The sequence below is a fragment of the Carcharodon carcharias genome, chromosome 15, assembly GCF_017639515.1.
Source record: "Carcharodon carcharias isolate sCarCar2 chromosome 15, sCarCar2.pri, whole genome shotgun sequence".
Taxonomy (NCBI): Eukaryota; Metazoa; Chordata; class Chondrichthyes; order Lamniformes; family Lamnidae; genus Carcharodon; species Carcharodon carcharias.
Window position 1 is genome coordinate 28,556,269 of NC_054481.1, and position 19,226 is coordinate 28,575,494.

The window sequence follows — 19,226 nt, forward strand, 5'->3', positions numbered from 1 at the left end:
AGGTAGCAGGCTTACTAACAAATCTTTAGAATAAAATGAATCTTTCTGTGTACACCAACTTCTTGGTCTCACATGTCATTTCCTGTGAATCTTCTGGAAATCCTACTTGCTTTGTAAAGTTAAAATCGAAGAACTGCGGATGCTGGAAATCCAAAACAAAAACAGAAACAGAAATACCTGGAAAAACACAGCAGGTCTGGCAGCATCGGTGAAGAGCACAGTTGACATTTTGAGTCCTCATGACCCTTCAACAGAACTAAGTAAAAATAGGAAAGGGGTGAAATATAAGATGGTTTGGGTGGGGGTGGGGGGGGGGGGACAGTTGTTTTTGGGACAAGAAGCCAGTAATAGGTGGAGATAACTAAAAGATGTCACGACAAAAAGACAAAGAGGTGTTGAAGGTGGTGATATTATCTAAAGGAATGTGCTAATTAAGGGTAGAAAGCAGGACAAACAAGGTACAGATAGCCCTAGTGGGGATGGGGTGGGGGGGAAGGGATCAAAATAGGCTAAAATGTAGAGATAAAACAATGGGTGGAAATACATTTAAAATAATGGAAATAATTGGGAAAAGAAAAATCTATATAAATTATTGGAGAAAACAAAAAGGAGGGGGAAGAAACAGAAAGGGGGTGGGGATGAAGGAGAGAGTTCATGATCTAAAATTGTTGAACTCAATATTCAGTCCGGAAGGCTGTAAAGTCGGAAGATTAGGTGCTGTTCCTCCAGTTTGCGTTGAGCTTCACTGGAACAACGTAGCAAGCCAAGGACAGACACATGGGCGTGAGAGCAGGATGGAGTGTTGAAATGGCAAGTGACAGGGAGGTCTGGGTAATGCTTGCGGACAGACTGAAGGTGTTCTGCAAAGCGGTCACCCAGTCTGCGTTTGGTCTCTCCAGTGTAGAGGAAACTGCATTGGGAGCAACGAATGCAGTAGACTAAGTTGAGGGAAGTGCAAGTGAAATGCTGCTTCACTTGAAAGGAGTGTTTGGGCCCTTGGACGAAGTGAAGGGGCAGGTATTGCATCTTCTGCGGTTGCATGGGAAGGTGCCGTGGGAGGGGGTTGAGGAGTAGGGGGTGATGGAGGAGTGGACCAGGGTGTCACGGAGGGAATGATCCCTACGGAATGCCGCCAGGGGGTGTGAAGGGAAGATGTGTTTGGTGGTAGCATCATGCTGGAGTTGGCAGAAATGGCGGAGGATGATCCTTTGAATGCGGAGGCTGGTGGGGTGATAAGTGAGGAAAAGGGGGACCTTATCATCTTTCTGGGAGGAGAAGACGTGAGGGCGGATGCGCGGGAGATGGGCCAGACACGGTTGAGGGCCCTATCAACCACCGTGGGTGGAAAACCTCGGGTAAGGAAGAAGGAGGACATGTCAGAGGAACTGTTTTTGAGAGCGGCATCATCAGAATAGATGCGACGGAGGCGAAGGGACTGAGAGAATGGGATGGAATCCTTACAGGAAGCGGGGTGTGAGGAGCTGTAGTTGAGGTAGCTGTGGGAGTCGGTAGGCTTGTAATGGATATTGGTGGACAATCACCAGAAATTGAGACAGAGAGGTCAAGGAAGGGAAGTGTCAGAAATGGACCATGTGAAAATGATGGAGGGGTGGAAATTGGAAGCAAACTCTCAGTTCCTTCGCCTCCGTCACATCTGTTCTGATGATGCCATTTTCAAAAACAGTTCCTCTGACATGTCCTCCTTCTTCCTTAACCAAGGTTTTCCACCCACGATCGTTGACAGGGCCCTCAACCGTGTCCGGCCCATCTTATGCCTTCTCCTCCCTCCCAGTAACATGATAGGGACCCCTTGTCATCACCCCACCAGCCTCCGCATTCAAAGGATCATCCTCCGCCATTTCTGCCAACTCCAGCATGATGCTACCACCAAACACATCTTCCCTTCACACCCCCTGGCGGCATTCCGTAGGGATCATTCCCTCCGTGACACCCTGGTCCACTCCTCCATCACCCCCTACTCCTCAACCCCCTCCCATGGCACCTTCCCATGCAAACGCAGAAGATGCAACAACTCCTCCTTCACTTCCTCTCTCCTCACCGTCCAAGGGCTCAAACACTCCTTTCTGCTTTCTACCCTTAATTAGCACATTCCTTTAGATAAGATCACTACCTTCAACACCTTCTTGTCCTTTGTCTGTGACATCTTTTGGGTATCTCCACCTATTACTGGCTTCTTGTCCCAACAACCCCCCACTTAAACTATCTTATATCTCACCCCTTTCCTATTTTTACTTAGTTCTGTTGAAGGGTCATGAGGACTCGAAATGTCAACTGTGCTCTTCTCCGCCGATGCTGCCAGACCTGCTGAGTTTTTCCAGGTATTTCTGTTTTTGTTTATGCTTTGTAAAGTATCTGAGGAATGTTTTTCCGTTCAATCCTTATGAAAAATGTAATCCTTATGAATCAATGCACAACTCTGAGGAGATCCACTAACAACCATTAAGAACTAAATCTAAAATTCTTGAAATTCTTAAATTCTCAGTTAGTAAATGCACCATGAGTTTTTAAATTCATTCATGGAATGTGAGTGTCACTGGCAAAGCCAGCATTTATGACCCATCCCTAATTGCTCTTGAAAAGGTGGTGGTGAGCTGCCTTCTTAAACTGCTGCAGTCCATGTCAATGGTGACCTGTAGGTTGTTGAGGGTGGGGTATTTAGTGATGGTAATGCCGTTGAATGTCAAGAGGAGATTGCTAGATTGGATCTCTTGTTGGACATGGTCATTGCTTGGCATTTGTGTGATGTGAATGATATTTGCCACATCAGCCCAACCTTGAATGTTGTCCGGGTCTTCCTGCATGTGGACACTGATTGCTTCAGTGTCTAAAGAGTTGCAAATGGCACTGAACACTCTGCAATCATCAGTAGATATCCCCATTTCTTACCTGATGGGGGAAGGGAAGGCAATTGATGAAGGCAGCAAGAGACAGTTGGGCCTGAGATATTACCCTGAGGATCTCCTGCAACAATGTCCCGGTAATAAATGATTGGTCTCCAAAAACCACAACCATCTTCCTGTGTGTTAGCTATAACTCCAAACAATGGAAAATTTACTACCTCACCCCACTCTGCCTCCCTGATTTCCAATGACTTAAATTTTTTAGGACTCCTTGAGGCCAGACTTCGTAAAATACTGCCTTGATGTCAAGGGCAGACATTCTCACCTCACATCTTTAATTCAGTTCTTCCATCCATGTTTGGAACATGGCTGCTATGAGGTCTGGAACCACATGGCCTTCATGGAACTCAGTGTTGAACAAGGTTCAATTCATATTGGATATTGCTGATCTCAGTTGGGGTGGTATTTACAATTTATTTGGGCTGACAAGAGGCAAATTAGGGGAGGATTCATGTTCTTGATAACCCCAGTACAACAAAGCTCACACAAGAACTGCCATTTTGGAAGAGGTGCTAGAGGGAGCCTGTTACATGTGAACCTACACCTCAGCCACAATCAGCGTCTGCATGAGAGAAAAAAATACAGACAGAACAATATTTTAAACATGAGTGCCAGGGATTTTCATAGCGTTTCTTCCAACATAACTCTGGCACGAGATTACCGCAAGCCCTGGAGAAACAGGTTTCCACCCATTTTCTGCTTAATTTACACCGGCAGTATGGGAGATCACCACAGAAATTGTATTCGAAGAACGAGAAAACCCCAGATGAGAAAAGACCAAATTTGAAATGACAGTTTTAATATTTTCTGAAAAACTTCAGACAGTACAGCTAAGCTTACCAGCAAGATGCTAGAGTGATGTTCCTCCTCTTGCTCAGGTGAAAACCCTAGTAGTGTTGAAAATAGGGCAGGGGCAGGTTTTGTTCCCTCTTACCCTGGGATAGAGAAATATCGATGTGTTAAGTAGGCTTCTGCCATTGTAGTTGACAAGACAGTTTCGAAGTGTTATAACCCTCACTGATAATTTTAAAAAAGATTAAGCTTTCCTCCCAGTGACTGACAGAAAGAACTGCAAGGACATGATTTCATGTTTTAAGACTTTTACTGTAACAAACCAAAATCAACAAGATCAAACTTTAGTTAACAGGTCACAAAAACGTCAAACTAAAGAAAAAGTACGTTTGCATTATTTAACCAATGCAACTGAAATACATCTTATGAAACCCTTTTACTGCGCTCCTCACTTCTGGCAAATATGTAGCATTATAGGAGCTGTCTCGTAGTCACTCCCAGCTCTCCAGCAGGTACACTTTTCTCTGCCTCGAAAGGTCAAAGCACACTGGAAGTTTTGACCTGGCATGGTGGATGTAATGCATATTTGAGCTTTTTGGATCCAATTATCAACAGCAAGGCACACCTCAGTGACTCTCTGTTCCCTAAATCTTCAAGAGCCCTGTCTGTTCCCTTTATTTTCAACAGAAACCGAACTTTCACAAGCATCCTGCTTAGTTGTTAACACAAAACGCTTCACTTGCTTCTCTATAGCAGTAGCTTCTTTGTCTCTGCATCTCAAACAACAGCTGTCCTTTTTTTCTGTAATATACCGTGAAGAGGTGTTAAAACTGGTACCCGATACTTCAATGGGTTTCTGTTTGAGTTTCTCTGCCCATGGCAACCGAATCACATGGGCATGTCTCCAAGCTGAAGTATTTATCTGCAATTCTGTTTTATTTTGAGTTAAAATTTCAAAACATAGTTGTCTTGTAAAGTTCAGTGTTCATGACAAACGTTAAATATTGACATACAAAATGATTCATAAAGTGAAGTTTGTCAACATGCCATACACAATTCTAATAATACATATGTTTGTCCTTAAATAAGTGTTGTCCTTAAATAGATATTACTTGAATATATCTATTGAATAATATATTTAATAATTAATGTATATTATATATAATAATGTGTATATTGTTTTAATATCTACATATTTCACATGCGTCATCACTGGGAAATGCCAAGGGGCTTTCACATAGGTGGAAAAAGGCTGGGCATACTTGGGCTGCACTAATGCACCTGATAGTAGCCATTGGCATAGGTTAACAAAGGTGTGTGGAGACTGCTGCTGAAACACTCATCCATGTTGTTGTTACCTCTAGACCTGACTATTCCAATGCACTCCTTGTTAGCGTCCTATTTCGCACTCCCCACAAACTTCAGGCCATCTAAAACTCTATTGCCTCTGTTCTAACTCACACCAACTTGTGGATACTGGTGCCTCTCCGGTTCCTTCTTCCCCTTCCCTTTGACCCTATCACTCTTCTGATTCCATCTCTTGCTGTACACTGACATTCTCCACTCTGATGCTAAACAATCTGTGCTCAGCACTCAGTTTTTTCCCCTTTTTTTAAAATTCATTTTTATGTGGGCATTGTTGGCTAGGCCAGCATTTGTTACCCATCACTGATAGCCTTTGGGAAGGTGGTAATGAGCTGTCTTTTTGAACCACTGCAGTCCATGTGGTAAGGTACAGCCAAAGTGCTGTTTGGGAGGGAATTCCAGGATTTTGACCCAGCAATCATGAAGGAACTGCGATATATTTCGAAGTCAGGATGGTGTGTGGCCTGGAGGGGAACTTCCAGGTGGTGGTGTTCCCATGTGCTTTCTAGATGATAGCAATCATGGGTTTGGAGGGTACTGTCTAAGGAGCCTCGGTAAGATCCTGCGGTGCATCTTGTAAATGATACACATTGCTTCCACTGTAGGCAGAATTTTCAGCCTGTCGGGTGGGCAGAGCGGGAAAGGGCAGGCGCGGACCTGATCGGTGCCCCCGATCGGGCCCGCGCCACCATTTTACATGGGCGGGCCAATTAATGCCCATCCAGCGTGACACGCACCCAGAAGCGCTGTACACTCCCTGTGAGAGCAGGCCTGAGTCGGGAGTGTGCTCTTTCACGCATGTGCACGAATGAGCACAGAAATCTCCCTGAGGCACCTCTATTATTTTTAAGTCCAAAAAGTTTAATAAAGTAGCGAGAAAATTTTTATGACATATCCCCTCATATGAAACTGTCACATGAGCTGGAGTATGTGCGTCAATTTCAAGAAAATTTTTTGTCAAAATTTAAAATCATTCATGAAACCTCATCCCGCCCGTGGATGAGGTTCCATGAAAAATGCAAAGGCCATCTGGGCTCTGCGCCTGCCCGCCAACCTTAAGGTTGGATGAGAAGCTGTGTTAATTATTTAAGTTATGAGTTAAGTGGCCTTACTAGGCCTTTGACAGTTTGGCAGGCGCGCAGCCAACTTGGGTGTGCACCTGCCAATCTGAAATGACGTGCTGTGACGTCGGGCCCCGTCCCTGCTCACCGAGCCGAAGATTCAGCCCTGTGAGTTGGTGGTGGAGGGAGTGAATGTTTGTGGGTGTGGTGCCAACCTGGCTGGCTGCTTTGTCCTGGGTGGTGTCAAGCTTCTTGAGTGTTGCTGGAACTACACTCATCCAGGCAAGTGGAGAATATTCCATCACACTGTTGACTTGTGCCTTGTAGATGGTGGACAGGCTTTGGGGAGTCAGGTGGTGAGTTACTCGCCACAGGATTCCTAGCCTCTGACCTACTCTTGTAGCCACAGTATTTATCTGGCTAGTCCAGTTTAGCTTTTGGTCAATGGTAATCCTAAGAATGTTGATAGTGGGGGATTCAGCAATGGTAATGCCATTGCATATCAAGGGGCAATGGTTAGATTCTCTCTTGTTGGAGAAGGTCATTGCCTGACATTTGTGTAGTGTGAATGTTATTTGCCACTTTTCACCTCATGCATGGATATTGTCCAGTCTTGTTGCATTTGGACATGGACTGCTTCAGTATCTGAGGAGTCATGAATGGTGCTGAACATGGTGCAGTCATTAGTGAACATCCCCACTTCTGACCCTATTATGGAAGGAAGGTCATTGATGAACAGGCAAGGATGGTTGGGTCTGGGGCACTACCTCAATGAATTTCAGCTTTGCATGACATTGAATTCTTCTTCCGTTGCCTTCACCTCCATGCTCACTTCTTTGTGGGCAGGTGTCCTCCCCTTGCTCAATGGACCCTTTTACCCATCTCTAATACTTTCCCTCCACCTGGACCCCTCCATCAGGCCCCATATTCACTCTTGATCTTTTCATAGACACATCGGCCTTCTTAATTTCTCTGCTCCCTTCAGGCACTCTAACCTGTCTCCTTCTGAAACAAAAACAAAATTACCTGGAAAAACTCAGCAGGTCTGGCAGCATTGGCGGAGAAGAAAAGAGTTGACGTTTCGAATCATGACCCTTCGACAGAACTAGGTGAATCCCAGGAAGGGTTGAAATATAAGCTGGTTTAAGGGAAAGGGTGGGGGGGGGGGGGGGGGGGGGGGGGGGGGGGCGCGGAGGGAGAGAAGTGGAGAGGGGTGGTGTGGTTGTAGGCAAAAGCAGGGATAGAAGCAGATCATCAAAAGATGTCACAGACGGCAGAACAAAAGAACACATAGGTGTCGAAGTTGGTGATATTATCTAAACAAATGTGCTAATTAAGAATGGATGGTAGGGCACCCAATGTATAGCTCTAGTTGGGGCGGAGGGAGCATAAAAGTTTTAAAAATATTTAAAAATAATGGAAATAGGAGGGAAAAAGAAAAATCTATATAATTTATTGGAAAAAAAAACAAAAGGAAGGGGTAAGAAACAGAAGGGGGGTGGGGATGGAGGAGGGAGGTCAAGACCTAAAGTTGTTGAATTCAATATTCAGTCCGGAAGGCTGTAAAGTGCCTAGTCAGAAGATGAGGTGTTGTTCCTCCAGTTTGCGTTGGGCTTCACTGGAACAATGCAGCAGGCCAAGGACAGACATGTGGGCAAGAGAGCAGGGTGGAGTGTTGAAATGGCAAGCGACAGGGAGGTTTGGGTCATTCTTGTGGACAGACCGCAGGTGTTCTGCAAAGCGGTCGCCCAGCTTACGTTTGGTTTCTCCAATGTAGAGGAGACCGCATTGGGAGCAACGAATGCAGTAGACTAAGTTGGGGGAAATGCAAGTGAAATGTTGCTTCACTTGAAAGGAGTATTTGGGCCCTTGGACGGTGGGGAGAGAGAAAGTGAAGGGGCAGGTGTTACATCTTTTGTGTGGGCATGGGGTGGTGCCATAGGTGGGGGTTGGGGAGTAGGGGGTGATGGAGGAGTGGACCAGGATGTCCCGGAGGGAACGATCCCTACGGAATGCCGACAGTGGGGGTGAAGGGAAGATGTGTTTGGCAGTGGCATCATGCTGGAGTTGGCAGAAATGGCGGAGGATGATCCTTTGAATGCGGAGACTGGTGGGGTGATAAGTGAGGACAAGGGGGACCCTATCATGTTTCTGGGAGGGAGGAGAAGGCGTGAGGATGGATGCGCGGGAGATGGGCCGGACACGGTTGAGGGCCCTGTCAACGACCGTGGGTGGAAAACCTTGGTTAAGGAAGAAGGAGGACATGTCAGAGGAACTGTTTTTGAAGGTAGCATCATCGGAACAGATGCGACAGAGGCAAAGGAACTGAGAGAATGGGATGGAGTCCTTACAGGAAGTGGGGTGTGAGGAGCTGTAGTCGAGGTAGCTGTGGGAGTCGGTAGGCTTGTAATGGATATTGGTGGACAGGCTATCACCAGAGATTGAGACAGAGAGGTCAAGGAAGGGAAGGGAAGTGTCAGAGATGGACCATGTGAAAATGATGGAGGGGTGGAGATTGGAAGCAAAATTAATAAATTTTTCCAAGTCCCGACGAGAGCACGAAGCAGCACCAAAGTAATCATCGATGTATCGGAGAAAAAGTTGTGGCCGGGGGCCGGAGCAGGACTGGAACAAGGAATGTTCCACATACCCTATAAAGAGACAGGCATAGCTGGGGCCCATGCGGGTACCCATAGCCACACCTTTTATTTGGAAGAAGTGAGAGGAGTTGAAGGAGAAATTGTTCAGCGTGAGAACAAGTTCAGCCAGACGGAGGAGAGTAGTAGTGGACGGGGATTGTTCGGGCCTCTGTTCGAGGAAGAAGCTAAGGGCCCTCAGACCATCCTGGTGGGGGATGGAGGTGTAGAGGGATTGGACGTCCATGGTGAAGAGGAAGCGGTTGGGGCCAGGGAACTGGAAATTGTTGATGTGACGTAAGGTGTCAAAGGAATCACGGATGTAGGTGGGAAGGGACTGGACAAGGGGAGAGAGAAGGGAGTCAAGATAACGAGAGATGAGTTCTGTGGGGCAGGAGCAAGCTGACAAGACCGGTCTACCGGGACAGTTCTGTTTGTGGATTTTGGGTAGGAGTTAGAAGCGGGCCATCCGAGGTTGGGCGACTATCAGGTTGGAAGCTGTGGAAGGAAGATCCCCAGAGGAGATGAGGTCAGTGACAGTCCTGGAAACAATGGTTTGATGTTCAGTGGTGGGGTCATGGTCCAGGGAGAGGTAGGAGGAAGTGTCTGTGAGTTGATGCTCAGCCTCCGTGAGGTAGAGGTCAGTGCGCCAGACGACAACAGTACGACCCTTGTCAGCGGGTTTGATAACGATGTCAGGGTTGGATCTGAGAGAATGGAGTGCAGTAAGTTCAGTGAGAGAGAAATTAGAATGGGTGAGAGGAGCAGAGAAATTGAGACGACTAATGTCGCACCGACAGTTCTCAATGAAAAGATCAAGAGAAGGTAAGAATCCAGAGGGAGGGGTCCAGGTGGAGGGAGAATATTGGAGGTGGGTGAAAGGATCCGTTGAACGGGGAGAGGACTTCTGCCCAAAGAAGTGAGCCCGGAGACGAAGATGGCGGAAGAAGAGTTCAGCATCGTGCCGAGCCCGAAATTCATTAAGGTGAGGGCGTAGGGGTATGAAACTAAGTCCTTTGCTGAGCACTGAACGTTCAGCATCGGAGAGTGGAAGGTCAGGGGGTATAGTGAATACACGACTGGGACTGGGATTGGAAGATGGGGTGGGGATGGAGGGACAGGCAGGGGTGGATGGTCCTAGATGGGTGTTGGTGTCGATGAGTTGTTGGAGCTTGCGTTCCTTAGCACTTGAGAGAAAGAGAAAAAGTTTCTTGTTGAGGCGTCGGATGAGCCGAAGAATAAAATGAAACTGGGGGCACACGCAGCTTTGAAAAAGGGTACGGCGGTGCTGCTGGAGGGAGAGGTCGAGCGTGTTCATATGGCGAAATTTTGTTTTTGTTTTTATCTCTGTCTCCTTCTGATCTTGCTGCACTTTGTTCTCTCAGGTCTAACCCTGATTTTGTTATCAAACCTGATGACAAGGGCGGTGCTGTTGTCTGACGTACTGACTGCTACCTTGCAGAGGCTGAGCACCAACTCTCAGACACTTCTTCCTACTTCTCCCTGGACCATGACCCCACCATCGAAAATCAAGCCATTGTTTCCAGGACCAATACTTACCTCATCCCTCTGGAGATCTTCCCTCCACTGCTTTCCATCTTACAGTCTCCCAACCTTGAACAGCCCACCTCTTACCTCCTTCCCAAAATCCACAAACAGAACTGTCCTGGTAGACCCATCGTTTCAGCCTGTTCTTGTCTCATTCAGCTTACTTCTTCCTATCTTAACTCTATTTTTCTTCCCCTTGTCCAGTCTCTTCTCGCCTACATTTGTGATTCTTCTGACGCCCTACGTTATTTCAATAATTTCCAGCTTACTGGCTTTAAACGCCTTCTCCTCACTATGGACATCCAATCCCTCTACACCCCCATCCTCCACCAGAACGGCCTGAGGGCTCTATGCTTCTTGAACAGCCCCGAACAGTTCCCATGCACCGCCACCTTCCTCTGCTTGGCTGAACTTGTTCTTTCATTGAACAATATCTCCTTTAACATCTCACTTCCTTCAGTGGCTATAGGTAACTGTGCGGGTCTTAGTTATGCCAGTCTTTTTGTGGGGTATGTGGAACATTTCTTGTTCCAGTCCTACTCAGGCCCCCTCTCATAAGTCTTTCTCCAGGACATTGGTGACTATATTGGGGCTGCTTTCTGCTCTCGTCCAGAACTGGAAAAATTAATCACTTTTGCTTCCAACTTCCACCCTTCTCTTACCTTCACATGGTCCATCACCAACATTTCCCTTCCCTTCCTTGACTGCTCCGTCTCCATTGCTGAGTGTAAACATCTACCAATATTCATTTTAGCCCATTGACTCACTGCTACCTTGACTACACTTCCTCACACCATGCTTCCTGTAAGAGTCCGTTCCATTTTCCCAGTTTCTCTGTCACATCTCTTCCAATGATGCTACCTTCCACAATGGCACTTCTGACATGTCTTCCTTTTTCCTGAACTGAGGATACCCCACCACTGCATTTGACAGGTCCTCAAACATGTCTGCTTCATTTCCTGTCCCCTCCCTCCCAGAACCACAATAGGGTTCCCTTTGTTCTCACTTTCCACCACATCAGCCTCTGTATTCAAAGGGTCATTCTCTGCCATTTCTGCCTCCTTCAGCATGATGCCACCATCAAGCACATCTTCCCCTCCCCTGTCAGCATTCTGAAGGGATCGTTCACTCCACAACACCCTGGTCCATTCCTTTTTCACTCCCAACACCTCATCCCCTTCCCATGGCACCTTCTCATGCAATCACAGGAGGTAACACCTGCCCCTTTATCTCCTCCCTCCTCATGTCCAAACACACCTTCCAGGTGAAGCAGCAATTTACTTATACTTCTTTCAATTTAGTCTACTAAAGAATAGGGCCCATAAAATACCAAAAAGGTAACCTGTATGTAGTGGCAGAAGATGTGGGTATGTTTCTTAATGAATACTTTGCATCCGCCTTCACAAAAGAGGGGGATGATGTAGATGTTGTAGTTAACGAGGAGTGTGAAATATTGGATGTGATAAAGTGAGAGAGAGAGAGGAAGTATTAAGGGAATTAGCATCCTTGAAAGTGGATAAATCACCAGGGCTGAATGAAATGTATCTCAGCCTGTTAAAAGAAGCCAGGATGGAAATAGCAGATGCTCTGACCATCATTTTCTAATCCTCACTGGATGGCAGGTGTGGTGCCAGAGGATTAGAGGTTAATGTACCTGTGTTTAAAAATGGAGCAAGAGACAGACTGAATAATTAAACTAGTCAGTCTTACCTCGGTAGTGGGCAAATTATTGGAATCAATTCTGACAGACAGGATAAACTGTCACGTAGAAAGGCATGAAGTAATCAAGGACAATTAGCATGATTTGTTAAGAGAATACTGTGTTTGATTAACTTAATTGAATTTTTTGTGGAGGTAACAAGGAGGATTGGTGAGGGTAGTGCAGCCGATGTGAGCTACATGGATTTCAGCAAGAATTTTGATAAGATCCCACATGGTAGACAGGTTAAAAAATAAAATGCCCATGGAATCCAGGTGCATGTAGAAAGCTGGATATAAAATTGGCTCAGTGGCAGGAACCAAAAGGTATTGGTTGACGGAGGCTTTTGCGATTGGAAGGCTGTTTCCAGTGGGGTTCCACAAGGCTAAGTACTACGTCCTCTGCTTTTTGTGCGATATGTAAATGATTTGGACTTAAATGTAGTGGTCATGATCAAGAAGTTTTCAGATATCACAAGAATTGGCCACGTGGTTTATAGCGTGGAGGATTGCTATAGGCTGCAGAAAGACATCAATGGGCTGGTCCAGTGGGCAGAAAAGTGGCAAATGGAATTCGACCCAGAAAAGTATGAGGTAATGCATTTGAGGGGGTGTCAACAGGCAAAGAACAAAATAAATTGGAGGCTACTGAAAGGTGCAGAGGAATTGAAGGACCTTGGACGGTATGTCCAAAGATCCCTGAAAGTAGCAGGACAGATCGATAAGATGGTTAAGAAGGCATATGGAATATTTTCCTTTATCAGCTGAGGCATAGAATATATAAGAGCAGGGAGGTTATGCTGGAGCTATATAAAACACTAGTTAGCCACAACCTGAGTACTGTATGCAGTTCTGGTCACTGCATAATAGAAAGGATGGAACTGCACCAGAGGTGGTACAGAGGAGATTTATGAGGATATACCAAGACTGGAAAATTGCAGCTGTGAGTGAAGATTGGATAGGCCGGGGTTGTTTTCCTTGGAATAGAGGAAGTTGAGGGGAGATTTGATTGAGCTATCACAGGCTGTGGGAGACCTGGATAGAGTGGAGGGGAAGGACCTATTTCCCTTAGCAGAGAGAGATGAATGACTAGGGGGCATAGATTTAAAGTGTTTGGTAGAAGGGTTAGAGGAGAAATTAGGAAAATTTATTTCACCCAGAGGGTGTTGGGGTCTGGAACTCAATGCCTAATAGGGTAGTGGAGGCAGAAACTCTCAACTCATTTAAAAGGTGTCTGGATATACATCTGAAGTCCCATAACCTCCAGTGTGATCGATCAAGTACAGGAAAATGGGATTAGGCAGAGTGGCTTGTTTGTTTGGTTGGCGCAGACATGATGGGCAGAGTGGTCTCCTTCTGTGTCATAAACTTTTCTAAATATCTGAAATGGAAGAATCTGCAGGGATGTGGGTAGAGGGTGGGTGAGTTGCTCCTTAGGAGAGCCAGTACAGACATGATGGGCCAAATGGTCTTCTTCAAAGTTGTAACAATTCTATGATTCTACAGTTTCACTGCTCACATTGCAGTCTCCTCTACATTAGGGAGATCAAACTGGGTGACCTCTTTGTGGAACACCTCCACTCAGTCCACAAACATACCCGAAACTTCTGGTTGCTTGTCATTTCAATTCATCACCTTGCTCTCATATTTACATTTCTGACATCAGCCTGCTGTAATGTTCCAATGAAGCCCATCATAAGCTGGAGGAACAGCTCCTCACCTTCTGATTAGGCACTTTAGAGTCTTCTGTACTTAACATTGAGTTCAATAATTTCAGACCATGAACCCTGTTCTCCATTTTGATTTTTTCCCTCAAAAGTGCCAGTTTGTATCTTGTTTTCATGTTTTTGCTTTCAGATAGAGCTGACTGTAATTCTGCTATTAACACCTACTCTGGACCAATGTTTAGTTTCTTTACTATAACCATTACCATTCCCTTTGCCCTTTGTTCCACAATCTCTTTGATATTTAATCTCCCCAGCCTTCTAACCTATTCCTGATCTTCACTTTTGTTCTACCTGGCACTCCCCCCTTTTACAACAGCATAAAATTCATCACATTTCTACCTCTCTTCAGTTCCGAACAAGAGTCATATCGAAACGTTAATTGTTTTTCTCTCCAAAGATGCTGCCAGACCTGCTGAGTTTGTACAGCACTTTCTGATTTTATTTTATATCTCCAGCTTCCACAGTATTTTGCCTTTTATCACCCCAAGTTCCCTACTGACTTACATTGGCTCCCAGTTAACCAATGCCTCAATTTTAAAATTCTTATCCACGTTTTCAAGTCCCTCCATAGCCTTGCCTTTCCCCGTCTCTGTAACCCCCTCCAGTCCTACAACCCTCCAAGACCCCCTCACTTGCCCAATTCAGGCCTCTTACATATCCCTGATTTTCATTGCTCTACCATTGGCAGCCATGCCTCCAGCTGCCAAGACCCCAAGCTCTTGAATTATGTCGCCAAACTTCTCCATATCTGCACCTCTCTTTCTTCCTTTAAGATGCTCCTTAAAACCTACCTCTTTGATCTTAAGGTGGGTTGATGCCAAAATTTGTTAGGCAATGCTTTGGTGAAATGCCTTGGTACATGTTTACTAATTTAAAGGTGCTAAATAAACAAAGTTGTTGTTGAAGAAGTGGGGAAGAATGTCAGAAATAAGGAGAATTCTATTTTCAGACTAAATTTGAGTTGATGAGACTTTCTTTTGTTGTACCAGCACACTCCAGCCTTCATGAGATTGGTTCTGTCCTCTCATTGAAATAAATCTACTTTAAACAACAGTACCTATAATCTAATTTTGACATACATTTTTGAAAAACAGTGTGTACCAAGTGTTATCAGGCTAAAGTGGGGGACAAAAGAAAAGGCTTCTCAGAGAGGGAGAGGAGAGAGATGACAGGACATCTGTTTACTTTCTGGATGTTTCTAATTGAAATAGAAAAATACCTTTTCAGGATTATCTCTTAACTTAAAAACGAACATGTATAATGCTGGAAATTGTGTAGGTGCTTTTTCGTCAATACTCAAGACTGAATTCCAAGAGAAAATTAAAGGACTCCAAAAGAGCCCCCTTGCAGAATCCCAGTCCCCCCAGAACTGCCAGTCTCAACATTAAGCAGCCCTCTGGCTTTATGGCAATAGGGCATGCTCTCTGAATCTTACAACTTAATGCTGAGGAACTACCAGCTGTCTTGTCATCAAACACTCCATTGAATGCAGTTGTGGCAAGGCACAAACAATGCTGCACATTACTGAGCAGTGTCCCCCTAAGGACCAAGTGGCATACTAGTCATTTTAAACTCGGCAAATGAGAAAGCTATTGCTTAGCTTCAGGAATTTGCATTTGCTAAATAAAAATAAACACTGTAGAAAGGAGGAATCTCCCCCATGAACCTTTAAATCTTTCTCTATAGAGATGGGAGCAAGTGATCACTGAAACACACTGCATGTGATCCTGCAAAGTTAGACACTTCGGTTCAGTGCTGAGGATAGATCTTGATTACAGATGGCTTTAAAGGCTAACGATCCATTTAGGGACTGAACAACTACTTTGTATTTATTTCACTTTTTTCAATGGTACCAGCTCTAGCTACCAGCTTTGCCGTTTGGAATCTCATGCACTTACGCCAAGTAATCAGCAGGTTGCGCTAGGAGACCAAACAACAAACCGTAAGTTATACAGTAACTGGCACCACATTGTTCCATGTGTTGGACAATGGCCAAAACTCAATTCATACCAGTGCTGGCTAAAAACGTTCGACCTGAGCAGCATTAGGCAAAATTAATCATGAGATTAGTTGTTTATCTAAAGGCGGCTATCTTATATCTGTACTGACACAGGCATAATCAACTTCAACTTTTCTTTTTATGCAATACTTTACTCTCATTTAATGAGATGGTATAATGAGATGTGTGATGAAGTATTGGAACTGGAAAGAAATCACAAAATGAGAAATATGAAACCAGAAGGTGAAATCTTTGACAGATAGAAAGAAAGGGATTTCAACAGATAGTTGGTGCATAAAAGACGAAGATGATAAAATATTGTTTGAAAGAGAAGCATTAGCAAAACAATGGATAGGATATATAAATTAATTATATGATGATCCAAATTATGGGATCCCTCAAGATATAGACCTAAATGATTGACCAAACATTATGATATCAGAGGTAAAGAATGCTTTGAAATTGATGAGTACAGGAAAAGTTCCAGGCACAGATGAATTAACAGAACATCTAAAAACACTTGGAGAAATAGAAATAGAAGTGATAACAGAAATTTGTGATCAAATATATACCAAAGTAACTTGAGACATGCATTATTTGTTAAGATACCTAAGAGACCTAAAGCAATGGAGTGCAATCATTCTAGAATAAGTTTAATGAATCATCTCATTAAAATGATCTTGAAAATCTTAATTGAAAGAAATACCGTAACACCTTTGAAACAGAAATTGGTGAAATGCTGTATGGATTTAGATCTGGAGTAGGAACAAGAAAACGAATATTTAACATAAGAACAATCTTTGATAAATATCTGGAAGTAAACAAGAACATTTACATAGGCTTCACAGACTATAAAAAACGCTCAACTGTGTTATTGCCAAAAGCTAATAGACGTGTTGCTGAAATATGGCTTTCTGAGAGTAAAGATGTGAGATTTATCCAGAGCCTATACTGAGGCCAAACAGTGAGCGTCAGGCTAGATGATTGACAATCAGGTACATTTCCAGTGAAGAGTGTGACAAGGCTGTGTACTTTCACCAAAATTATTCAGTCTGTACAGAGAACAAATATTTAGAGTCAGGTGTACTTCCACTGTAAAAACTGGAAGCAAGAACATAACAAACTTTTGGTACACTGATGACATAATGCTACTTGCAAAATCAGAATATGTCCTACAAAATATTGTAGATCAAGTAAAATCTAGAAGTTTAGAATATGGATTGAATATGAACACCAATAAGACAAAAGCAGTGGTAACTAGAAGGAATACATTAGAAGAAAATAGAGTGAAGATTGAAGAGGATGGTTTCACACCGGAACAAGTAGATAAGTTTGTCTATTTAGAATAAATTATAACAAAAGAAGGTAGATGTGATGCCAAAGTCAGAAGAAGGACAGAGAGAGCCAGAAGCAATTTTGTGAAAATTGAGGATGTGTTAACAAGAAAATACAAGCTTGTAACAAGAAATAAATTCATAAGATGCTACAATCTACCCACTTTCCTGTATGCATCAGAAACCTGGACAATAAATAAAAATCTGTGGAAGAAAATAGAGGTCTTTGTAATGTGGATGCTAAGATGTATGCTTAAATTACATTTACGGACCATAAGACAAATGAAGAGGTGCTTGAAATTGCAAAAGCAAATAGAACTCTAAAAGTGACATCCAGAGAAGGAAATGTCATTATTTCGAGCAATTGATCAGAACTGAAAAGCTACAGAGAGCTCTAGAGGGCAAAGTGAAGGGCAGTAGAAAGAAGGGTCCATCTAGGCACAGTTGGATAATGAATGTCACAGGGTGGTTGCAGACAAATGGATGTGTGAAAATGGCGCAAGACAGACAAGTGTAACGTACCATGACAGCAGATCTCCTGATCTGAGTAGTTACAAACAAGGTGGCTTAGTGGTAATGTCACTGGACTATTAATCCAGAGGCCCAGGCAAATGCTCTGGGAACATGGGTTTAAATCTCACAGTGACAGCTGATGGAACTTGAATTCAATTAATAAACCTGGAAAATAAAGCTAGTCTCAGTGATGATGATCATGACAACTACCATCAATTATTTAAAAACTCATCTGGTTCACTAATGCCCTTTCGGGAAGGAAATCTGCTGCCCTTATCTGGTCTGGCCTACATGTGATTCCAGACCCAAAGCACTGTGGTTGATTCTTAAATGGCCTAGCAAGCCTCTCAGTTCAAGGGCAATTAGGATCGGCAATAAATGCTGGCCTTGGCGGTGACACCCACATCCCATGAAAGAATAAAGAAAAAAAAGGAACACACTGTTCTGCTGGGTATGGGGCCAGGTCCTGTGGCCTTGGTGTCCTCACAGCATAAATGTTGTGGAAAAATGATAGTGACCACCAACAAAAGGAAAACATGAAGGAAAACACTAATAACAGAAGAATATTGCTGCTCGCATTACTCCAGTCTCTGCTCCAACAATGACATCCTTAACATAGCAGAACAGCTTCTTTAAAACAACACTTTGCACTCCTTAACATAGCAGAGAAACTTCACAGAAACAGAAAGGAGGAAACAGGCATTGAGCAACAGGAGGGGCATTATAGGACCCTTAGTAAGCATCAAAGTGTCTTAAGGCAGCTTCTACAACACTCAACTGTACCCTTCCAATGCCACCCTCCATTCTATGATTACTATTTTGCTGTTTGAGCACTCATCCCCCATTGAACTATGGAAGAGCCACAACGTCCTTGAGCCATATCTAGACTGACACAGTTCTGTTCAGTTCCTGTCTGAAAATGGACTGTCACCATCTGATACCTTTCTCTTTCCAGGCTTGCCCAGGCTGAATCTGCCAGGGTACAGTTTGAGGTCCCGTTCAACCCTGGGCTATTTATTTTATCACTAAGGCCCCTCTCTTGTAATGTTGCCCACTTCTGTGTAATCAGTTTAAAATGTATTTTCACTCTCCAGTCTACTTGCTCATCAATAATTGGCCTAAGGGATCCCGATAACTGGAAGAGATACGGTGTTGGTTAGGGTCATGGAGGTTAGAATTTTAAAAGAGGATGCTGCAGTTTTCAAAGCAAAAGATGGAACTCATGAAAGAATATGCAAGTGTGAGTGTGTTGGAGTGTCTCTGAGTCAGAGGATTGTGGGATCAAGTGCTCCAATGCTTAAGCTAAGTCTAGAGGAGCCCAAATGTTTTCTGTCCATTAATTTAAATGGATGGAAAAATGAAAAATAACTCAATTACTAGATGCATTCCTTCCCATCTGATCTTTCTGCATTCTCAAAACCCAGCTGATCCACTGGTAATAGTTCCAGAAGCAGGGCGAGACAATGGAAAATATACTGTACAGCTTGCTAAAGTTTCATTTTGTAAACTTATTACAAAATAAGATTGGTTAGTTTGATCCTTTAATATTAAGAGAACAATTCCATTGTTGAGCAGGTTATTTGTTACTAAGAATAACTAATTAGGATTTTTCTTATTATTTTAGCTATAATG